This window comes from Anomalospiza imberbis, chromosome 5, assembly GCF_031753505.1.
Source record: "Anomalospiza imberbis isolate Cuckoo-Finch-1a 21T00152 chromosome 5, ASM3175350v1, whole genome shotgun sequence".
Taxonomy (NCBI): domain Eukaryota; kingdom Metazoa; phylum Chordata; class Aves; order Passeriformes; family Viduidae; genus Anomalospiza; species Anomalospiza imberbis.
In genome coordinates this window covers 52,469,981-52,480,550 of record NC_089685.1, presented here as the reverse complement: position 1 = coordinate 52,480,550, position 10,570 = coordinate 52,469,981, and the positions used below count along the sequence as shown (strand labels likewise).

At 47.1% G+C, this 10,570-nt stretch overlaps 1 protein-coding gene across 1 annotated transcript in view; it reads left to right on the top strand.

Annotated features, from left to right (window-relative positions):
• Positions 1-2,348: 2,348 nt before the first annotated feature.
• Positions 2,349-10,570, top strand: part of LOC137474335 (cystine/glutamate transporter-like) — a 29,010-nt gene continuing 20,788 nt past the window's right edge. Inside the window, exon 1 of the mRNA XM_068190803.1 lies at positions 2,349-3,542. The gene's annotated coding sequence lies outside the window, so the exon portion shown is untranslated. The remainder of the gene's footprint in view (positions 3,543-10,570) is intronic.

The window sequence follows — 10,570 nt, the reverse complement described above, 5'->3', positions numbered from 1 at the left end:
TCCCTCTTGCTGTCCTGCAGACTCAGCACAAAGAATGCTTCAACAGACATAAATGTTTAGGAATGATGCATTTCCTTGGCTGTGGGTCATACAAGACTGGAATGCACAGCAAATAAATCAATTCTTCTGCTCGGAACAAAACGTGAAACTTGTGATTTTTATGAAAATTCCCCAAATAAGAGGGGTAAGGATGTGTTTGTTCCCTTTAGCCACTTGTGCAAGCAGTGAAGAATGAAACCTTTACATCACTCCCAGAATATCTGGCTCATTTTACCTTTCCACTTCATGTGTTTCTCGAGCATAGAAGAGAAGAATAGTAGAAAGCTGTGGTTTTATTCGAAAGCTGTGTTTTTATCCTTGAGCTCATAACACAGGGAAGTTAATCCAGTATTCCTGACCGCCAGGAGGAGCTCATGACACAGCGTGCAGCGTTAGCCTCCTGCCTCCGAGCCTGTCAGGATTTCTCCAAAGAGGGAACTTCAAGTCGGAGCAGTGCAGGAGCAGCCATCCCCTTGATGCTGTCAGTGCTGGCATTTGACGTAGGAATGCACAAAATAAAACTACACCTGGAAAAGGTAAAACGAGCCAAAACCCGAGGGCAGGTGGAACAATGTGCCATGGGCAGGCTGGGAAGTAAGAGAATGTGATTATCCATCATACTGTGATGTCTTTGTTAATTCTGGCCTCAAACTTAACTTCCAAAATCTGTCTTTTTTCCCCTTGGTTAAAAAAAAAAAAAAAGGCGAGGTGGCAAAAAGACCAGCTGGCAGCCAGAAGAGGGGAGTGTTCCCATGGTACAGTGCTTTTTAAAGTTTCAGTAAAGCTCTTTATAGGCCAGTCAGTAATGCCACTCTGTTCACTAATGTGAATGTTCCCAGTTATCCAGGGGCAGCAGAACAAATTTGTAAGTTAAAGCCTGGAAGTTTTTATTGTGGAAATAATGCTTGATTTCACAAAGCACAGAGCTTCACCTTGCAGCTGCTGATTTTCCTCTGTCTGGGACAAAGCAGAACAGAGCCACCAGCATTGAAGTTGATGAAGAAATTAAATTATTTTAACAACTTTCTGCAAAACTGCACGATGAATGAGAAGAACCCACTGTCTGTCACATCTGTTCTGCTCTCTGTCTATTTTTGTGCTTGTTTTAAAATCTAGTATTCAACATTGCCTCAAGACTAACCCATTCCCTTTTCACTGAGGCAAGAGACTAATGTCTGTAACCCAGTGACTGTGGGTACCTTTCTTCTTGCTGAAAGAAATGAGTACTGAACAGAGTCTTTTTTATCATAGCCATCCTCTTATCAGACCATCTCCCTTTATATTGCTTCCTTCCCCAGCCATTGTGGAAACAGACATCCTGCCCGAGGCATCGAAATCCGCAATCTGCTGCTTCTTCTATGGAGCCTCTGGATTTTTGCCAGCAGCCCCTTGAGGTGGTCCCAGATGTGATTGCTTTTTCTGTGCTACCCTGAAAATATCCGGTAAAAACAAAGGACAGTTACGGCTTCGGAGGCCAGCGCTTCCTCTGCTCTCAGGGATGTACAGTGGGAGATGTTAGGCATGAGGTACCCCAGAGGAATCATGACTGAAATGGCAGGGTCACAGTCAAAAGGATAGTCCTGCAATAGAATAAAGCCAATCTTTTTATTGCATCTCTCAGCTGGTCGTCAAGTTTGCCTCCAGTTCCCATGAACTCAGGAGATGTGTATGGGATGTCTTTCCCACAGCATTCTTTGGCAGGGAAAACACAAATTCCTTGCACCTATGTTGTGTGTGAAAGGAGATTAGGTTTTAATACTGTTTTCCTTCAATGGTGGGGGCGGGGGGGGGTGGTGAGGAGAAGGCAAACAATTCTGTTTTTATTTCAAAGTAACTTGGGCTTAAAATAGTCACTGCCTTAAAGTAAAACCAAAATGTTTTTTTTTTTTAATTCAATAGCTCTTTTGGGAAGAAGGCTGTGGAGAGAGGAGGGAAGTAAAAATACCAACTAGTTTTTGTGGCTAGGATCTGTGTGGGGGTTTGTGCTGTTCTGGTAGGCTTGGAGTTTTCAGTAGTCCTGTCTGTCAGAAAACCAGCATCGTAATCCTGGCTGTTGCTGCCAGTGGTTGAAGATACCCATGTGAAGGCAGAGCAAATGCATCTTCCTGATGGATTTCCTTGTGTAATGTATTACAACCTCTTATTTTTTACTTTGTTTTTTGATCTTCCCTGCAGCTTCTCTGCTCCAGGTTGTCTGACAGAGTTCCCCTAGCCTACTTCGCTCCATAGGTGTTTGTGCATGCTGTAAAGCATTCAGAAGGATTTTTAGGCATTCATTCCTTGAGGAAGCATGGGTGAGAATCCAATGTGATCTTTGCTGCAGGTTTGTGGTTGTTGGTTAAAGTGAGTGCTGAGTGTTACAGCAAAGAAATAAAAAGTTCAAGTCTCTCTTTATTGGGATCCATCTTGCAATCTATCTGTCACTAAAATGAAAAGACTGGAGGGAATTCAAAAGAAGAGAAGGAAAAAAATGGTTCCCAGTGAAAGCTACATGTGTCATGCCTAAACAGTTCTAGAAAGCCATGTGTTGTTCAGCTGGGCTGAGGGATTGTTACCACTGAAGGCACTTTATTGCTACTTTAAACTATGGAAAACCCCTACTCTGCAACTTATTTTCCTAACTGAAAGTACTTGGAGAAAGTTGATGTTGCACTTGTCCCTTGGGTTTTGCAGTGTCTTTTGGAAGAATGTTTATGTAGACCCTGAAATTACTACAGTTTTTCAGGACTGCAATTTACTGTGTTATTCTCCCTCATGTTTCCTCACCAGTCTGCAGATAAACCCAGCCAGCTTTCTGAGATCCAGCTATGGCTGTCCTTGGGGCCATGTGGTAAGTTTGTCATGTAGGGGATGTGGGGGCATGTTCAACATGGCCTTCAGGTTTATTTCCAGAAACAGAACTGGATCTCTGTGGCATTTGTTCTGTTAAATATTGACTTTCTATCAGCAGTGTTAGAGGTAAGGAACCCCCCTGGAAACAGTTAATGGGGATTTGCATGGTGTTTCTATGACTGGAGCACAATTTTTTAGGTTTTTTTTTTTTTTTTTTTTGTTTTTTTTTTTTTTTTTGGAAGTTGGGACAGAGAGGTGTTTTGAAGTATCTTTTCATACAAGGCAGGAACATCAAAAGGCACAAAGCACAGTGGCTGGTACTCAGTCCTTTGCAAGCAAGACTGATAAAGCAGAGCACCTTAGCGACTGAAGGTCTGAGATGCATTTCAAACAATGCCTTCCTATTTATTATTACTTTTCAGAAAACACCCTGACCTTGCAGCCTTACAGATGGGTTTTTCTTAACACTGTGTGCAATGCCAGCTCCAGCCAGAAACACAGCACCCTCTGTAAGCCTGAAATAAAGGGCCAGAGGTGGGTTGTGAAGAGTCAGAGGGCTTGAGCCCAAAGCATGATGAAAACTTCTACATGAGAAGAAAATGCAAGAGCCAAATCTGATGGTCCATGAAAAACTGGTGATAACACATAATGGATGTGCAGCCAAGGAGGAGGTAAGTTCTTTTGTGCATTTGCAAGCACACAATGCCAGTCTACAATTGTGGCACAGTCTCGACTCTTTGCATCGGGAGGAACACTGTAACATGCTGTTAGGGGAGATCTGTGCCTGTCCCTCTGCCTATGGTGTGAGCTGACTGCTCGTCAAGGAGAACCCATGGCAGCTGATGGGAAGGCTGCATTTCAAAGGGCTGATGCACCACTTGATACTCATTTATTCCAGAGCACTTCTACCAAGTCTTCCATGAGGAAACCAAATGCGTGGGTGGGAGCTCTTGCCCCATCTTTCATACACGTGTATTACCCAAACCACAGCAGAGGAGAGACATGGAAGCAATGCTGTTCTAAAGACACCAGAAGAAGCTGACTGCAGAGCAGGGACCTCTGTTGCACCCCCAGGTCCCCAACCTGGCAACCTGAGAGTTGGCTGTAGCTATTTCGTTTCCAGGAAAGAGGCTGATGCTATTGACCCTGAGTATTATTTGCCTAATGAAATACAGGGAACTGAGGGGTGGGAGCTAGATGTGAGCATCTGCAGCTTGCTATTTTTCCTCCCTCTGCTTCCCTGGAAGTGTTTTGCAAAAATGCCTCGGCACTGCCAGAACATGAGTGCTGATGGCTGGTAGAAACATCCCTGCTCCAAGAGTGTCATGTCCTGGAATGCTCTGCATTGCTGCCTGCAGCCCTTACAGATGCAAACCACGTGGCTGGAGCCGTCCTGCCTGCCAGAGGAGCCGCTGTCTCAGTACTCCAAGGACCTTGCAGCAGGACAATGTTTTGTGAGATGCCCTCAGCCCTTAATGATTCCAGAGAGCCACACTGAGCCTGGCTGTTGCCTTGTCTTTGTGGCCCAAACAGAGCAGAGGTGCTGCAGGGACTCGGCTGGGAGAGCAGACTGGCCTCAGCCTGTGCTGCTGGACCAGGTGGGCTCTACCAGGGCTGCTCGTTCCAGCAGCTATTGCCGCTGAAAGCAGAGGAGGAGGCAGGTCATGTATCAAGCTGATTTCTGGATGGTGTGGCATCTTTGTTTGCTAGAAAGCCCAAATGGATTTGCAGATGCCAAAGAAAATGCCATCTGCCTCATTACTGAGCTGCATTCTGTTTTTGCTCTACCCTCCAGTTATATTCCCCAACAGGGATTTATTGTTCCTTTTCAATCTGATGTTTTAATCTCCAATTCCCCTGTCTTCCTGTGGTTGCCCCTGTTGATTCCCTTTCCAGAGTTGCTGCTCTCATTTGTGTCTCCCCTGCCTTTGCCAGCTGGAGTGAGAGACTTGAGAGGTGAGACACTTGCTTCCCTCAGAAGCAGCTTTACCTGCCCACCCCTGCTATCTGCCAAAGGAGAGGAGCTGGTCTGGAAACACAGTAAATGAAAATACAGCCACAAAGTTGCACAGGTCCTGCCCTTCCCATAGCGTTCCTGTGAGCCAGATATGAAACACCCAAGCTGGCATGCACGGGCTCTGGGCTTTACAGAAGACACCAAAACCTGGATGGGAAGGGGGTGGCATTGTATCTGTGCGTGCCCCGAGTCCTTTGTAAGACAACTCGCTCCAAAGCAAGATAAGGAAGGAGAATGTACACATACGCATTGCTGTGGCATGCACAGAGCTTGGCCAAGGTCCGTGTTGCCTTCATGCTCAACAGCTTCTTGCTCTGAAGAACCTACAGCAAAGCAGGAAGAAAATGGCCCTGGCTGCTTGCTTTGCAGAGATAAACAGTTGGTGGCAGCTGAAAATGAGGCTTTTAGTGACAAGGCTGTCTTTCGCTGTAGGTGGAAGCTGTCTGGGAGGAAGGACCAAGGCATTCTGCATTTGAAGAGCTTCCAGAAAAGCCTGACAATTGCATATTTCAGAACATGTACTCTTAGATGAATAACCAAAATATTTAAGGCTAAGGCAGCCAGCAATGTGGCACAGCAGGGACATAGTGTTTGCACTCAAGTGCCAAATCTACACCCCTCTCTGTGTCCCAATGTCTATGGCGTGTGCTGTACAAGTCCTTTCTGTTCCAGAAAGGGCCATGTTTCCTATGGTTTGTCCTCTGTTGCCTATTTTTTTTAGCTTTTCCTGCTGAGAGGATGCAAGCCTCCAGTGATGCCACCAGCTGGAAGTGAGCGAGCGGCAGTGGCTGGCCCATGGCGCCCCAGGATTGTCCCTGTTGGCTTGTGCCAGGCCTTGTGCAGCTGCAGGGCTCAGTGCCAGCAGCGGGGTCTGCCTGTGCTGCAGAAAGCCTGATTGAGCAGCAAAACCCTCAAGCTGTCTCCAAGGCCTCCTGGAAAAGCCACCTGCAGGCATCCCACTTGGGTGGGAGCAGCCACTGCCGGATGTACTTGCTGGCTCGTTCTCTTTGCGCAGCATGGGGACAGGGCATCCCAAAAGGCTTCACCTCGAGGATCCCAGGCTCCTCACTGCTTGAGGGTGTGATCAAAATGCAAGGGTTTGTGTTCTCTTTCCTTCTTTACCCTGGAGGCCTTTACCTGAAGCTTGCTGAAACCTGTGGGAAGACTTATTGGCTCCTCCATGTCTTGGGACTGAAATTATGGCTTGTTTCTCCATCAGCCACATGTCTGTGGCATTCTGCTGGGGCCTTTTAAAGTTACATTTCTTAGGATAAAACAAAAAGAGTGTCAGGGAGGAAGGGGGAAAAAACCCAATAAAAATTTCCCTTCATCTTTCCTTCACCTAAAAGAGCACTAGGTGGCTGGGAAGGGATGAGAGAACCTTGTCATTTGGTATTCTCTCTACCTGCTGCTGAGTAGCCACCTGTTAAATAGAAACAGTTGGATGCATGTGGGATAATCTCTTAATACTGCTCCTACTGTCTTGTCTCCACTGATATGCAGGATATGTTGCATCTTCTTTCTGGATGTGCTTTATGAAAGTACAGCAAGAGGCTAGATGAGTTTTGTATGTGAGTACAGTTGCATAATGCATGAGCCATTGACCTGGGGCTTGTTTGAGCTGGGATGGTAACTTTTCCCACCAAACTGGTAACAGAATGCCTGCTGGGGATAGCCAAAGAGACACTGGGAAAGGAGAAGGTAGTTGTTTGACAACCTTGGCCATATGGGTGAGTCCAGGGAGCAGCACTGAACATGACCTCCCTCTTTGTTTGTCCCTGAATCTCTCCAGAACTCAGCACCAAAGGGCCAGGTCAGCTGTTACCAGAGGCTGCAGTGGGATGGAAAGTGGCTGGCAGAGACTGGCAGCTCCTGGTATGGTGGTGAAGTCTGGGGATACTCAGCATCTGCTGATTGAAAGCAAACAGTCTTGGTGACCCAGAGGTCAAATTCTGAACAGAACTGAGGAGTATTGCTGACATCTAGTTAACTCATCCCAGCTGATTATGTTTCAGTCCCAAGCTTTGCCAAGTGCAGAAGCCCAAACTGCAGCCAGAGGCCTTGGCCCCCAAAAACCCATCTTAGTGTGGCAACAGAGGCCCACATGTTCATCAGCACTATGACAGGGAACAAAGGCTTGGCCCCAGCTGTGTGGTTATTCCCCTTGGAAGTTTGTCCATCTCTGGAAGGAGTGCCTCAGCTGGTGCAGCCTGTGCTGGTCCCAGTGACATGTGGAGGATGTTACATGCTTACATCAATCACAGCATGCTAGTTTATCTTCTTTCTCCTTTGATGTTTCGTAATGCCTCCTCAATTCAATGGCTAATATTTTTCATAATTACATTTCAGCAGCTGCATCAGTCTGGAATTTGTACTGATGTCCTGAATGTTGCAATGTTCTCACTTGCATGAGGCACCTCTCACAAAGCACTGATGCCACGGAGAGAGTGTCCCACGAGGCAGCCGGCACTGCTGACAGTGCTGCAGCCCCTGGCAGAGCAGTGATCTTCCTCAGGAAATGGTCTCCTTGTCCTGCCTCTACCTGGTGAGCAGTAGCTGCCCTGAGCAGTCCTCTTGTTCTCCTTGTCTCACATGGCAAGTCAGCTGGGGATAGAAACAAGCAGATTTGAACTGCTGGTGCCTGCACAAGCAAGGACTCCCAAGGTAGAGCCATGCGGAGATGCCAGGGGCTAGGGATACATTGTCTATTATTGTTTTAAGGCATCCAGGAGGGGAGCTGAGTTCAGATCTTCCATATTTGGGACAGTGACTCCTTGGTACTGGCCACAGTGACCCCAGATCCAAGTGCCTCACAGGGCATCAGCCGAATCCTGTGAGGGAAAGTCCTCCCTTCCTCTCTCCATGCACATTCTGCATCTGTGCTGAGCTACGGTAACAAGGGAAAGAAAACACGTGGTATTTCTTCCTTTGTGCAGCCTGCAGCAGAGCCTTGCTGGGCTGCCCTGGCTCAGTGCTATGCACACAGGAAATCTCCTCCTGAGGCACCCCGCAGGGCTCGGATCTGCCTCTGAAGCAGGAGATGTAGTGACCTCTGTTTCAACATGAATAATTGCGGCTGTAATTCCTGCCCCTCCACTGATGCAGGTCTTTATTAGACCTGACTGGGTCCGTAACCTCTGCTGGCTGCAGGTTCTCCCAGCTGCTGGCGTGCTGTGTGAAGTGCTGTTTGTACTTCCTTCTATTCGTGCTGACCTTACCTGCCACGAATGATGCAATCACGCGGACAAGATCATAGGGAGGTTCAAAGTCCAGTATGGAAAAAGGAGAGGGAGGGGGAAAAGAAAAGGCGCCAAAAATAGAGTTTCCAAGGCTGGAGATCATTTCAGTGTGGGGTTCAGGGGACATCAGAGACATGCTGGAGCCTCCAGATTGGGAGGGAACATCCAGTTTGGTGCCTTTCATTTCCTGTAGCTCTCTGAACTTTAGCAATCACAACTTGCAGCAGTGTTGAGTCCACAGACTTCAGGGAAAACCAAAGAGAAGTGAATCCCTGGGGGCTGGTGGAGCCCTGGCTGCTGGAGAGGGAGGGGTGGCAAGGAGCATCACCAAAGGCCGCTATGAGCTGATCTGTGAGGTGAGCTCCTGGAGGCCTCTGGAGGGACAGATGGCATGGCTGTGAGTAACAGCCACAAGCAATGGTTGGGATGTCCTGAGTGGCCTTTGGGAGAAGCTTCTCCACAGGGTGATGGTGCAGCACTAGAACAGGTTACCAAGAGAGGTGAAGGACTCTGGAGGGGGTTTAAGGCTTGACTAGACAAAGCAAGGGATGAGCTGAGCTAGGGTTGGCAACAATCCTGCTTCTTATGGGAGACAGGGCCAGAGGCACCCAGAGATCCTTCCCAGCAGATACTTCCATGACTGTACTTACATTAAAATTGAACAAACATGCCCTTGTGTTGACTTAACCTTCCCAGTGAGCATGTTGATCTGGTTTTGTTGACATGCTTGTTCCTAGAATCCGATTCTCACTAAATACAAGTTAAAATGGGGGGTGGCCTGTATGTTATCTGATAAAACATGAGTTAGGTGTTTGGTTAGTTTCTGGTGCCATCCTTCTGGCTCTGGGGAGCTGGCAGGAGCTGCACTGCCTGAGATGATATGGTGCCATATTATATAAAAAGACACATGCTGTCTTTACAAGTCACTGCTCCCTGTTTCCCAGGACAGACCAGGACGTGCGTTCCTGTGCTGTCTCATGGGGGGTGAGGTAGAGGTCAGAGAAAACCCTTCTTGTTCTCCTTCCTTCTATCAGAGGCCTGGAAAATGGTAAGGAATTAATCCAAAATTTTGTGTAGTAAAATATAAATCCCCATTGCCTGCAAATTGCTGGATAAGAGCCAAAAAAGCCTAACAAGGAAACATGTTCCTTCCAGCATAATTGTATACTTGGCTTATATTTTATTAAATGAGTAACAGCTGAGCAGAAAGGCCAAAAGGAGAGACTCCCCCCACCCTGAGGTATGTTCAAGGCAGAGGTTGGGCTGTGTGTGAGTCAGGTGCCAGAGTGGGTGATTTTGCATAAAACACTGAGGTTTAACTGTGGATTAGACCATGAGTAGCAATCAAAGTGAGTGACTAATGCAGGTGTAAAGGGTTGTTATTTTTTAATGTTTAAATTTTCTTTTTAATTCTTTGAAGGTGGGAAGAGAAGGAGCAAACCCAGGCACTGAGGTCGAGTCTGAGGGGAACTGGAGGCCTGAGGTGATAAATCATCAGCACTGCAGGGAGATTGAGGGGAAAACTAATGTAATATATGAAGCAATATGGAAAGAGGAATTTTATTACTTCAGTCATCTCTCAAAGGATTCCATTCCAGATGGTTAGAGGAGGGTAGATCAGGAACCCCCATCGATGGGGCCCACCATCTGACAACAGCAAAAGCAGCAGAGGGCTTCTTCTAACTCCAGCAGGAGTTTTACCAGGAGAGACCTGTCTCTGTAGCAGGATAAGATAGCTGGTATTAGTGAGAAATTACCTCTTTGTGAGGAAAGCTGGTGATGAGCGTGGCCATTTTGGCATTTTCCCCCATTCAGGAAACGTGTCTTGTTCTTGCAGAATATTTATGGAGAGGCTTAGGAATTAGTCTGCAGCTCTAAAGCACTGCCTGCTTCTGGATGATGGTGCCATTGGCCTGTTGCTGATGGGAATACTGGCCTTGATGAAGACCCCACCACAGCAGCCCTGCAGAGCAACAGCCCCAGGGATGAGTAACAGCTCACACGGAGCAGCCTGAGCCTCTCAGACTTGTTTTTTTCTAAGTCACCAAGCAGTGGCTGGGAAGCAGTGTTCTTTATAGCCCTCAGCCAAGGCCTGAGGTGAAACAAAGGCCTGGTTCATGGAGGAATTTCCCCTGTAGGAATGAGAGCTGTTGAGCATTGGCACTGCCCAGCTTCAGATCAAAGGCAGAAAACGCCCCGAGAACTCAGCACTGATGCAGTGCCACAAACCATTGGAATGAGGAGGGATGTTTCTCTCTATGGATTTTTTACTAAATTTGAAGTGTTTGAGAAGAATTCTCATTTGGGGAAAGTTTGGCTGTACTTTGCTACAACACTAGACTTCTCTGTTGGGTGTCTTCTGCTAGAAACGTTTAGATTTATTTTTGTTTGTGTTCTGTCTTACGCAGCTAAGAAAACAGTTTTGAATAGGACAAATTGTCTT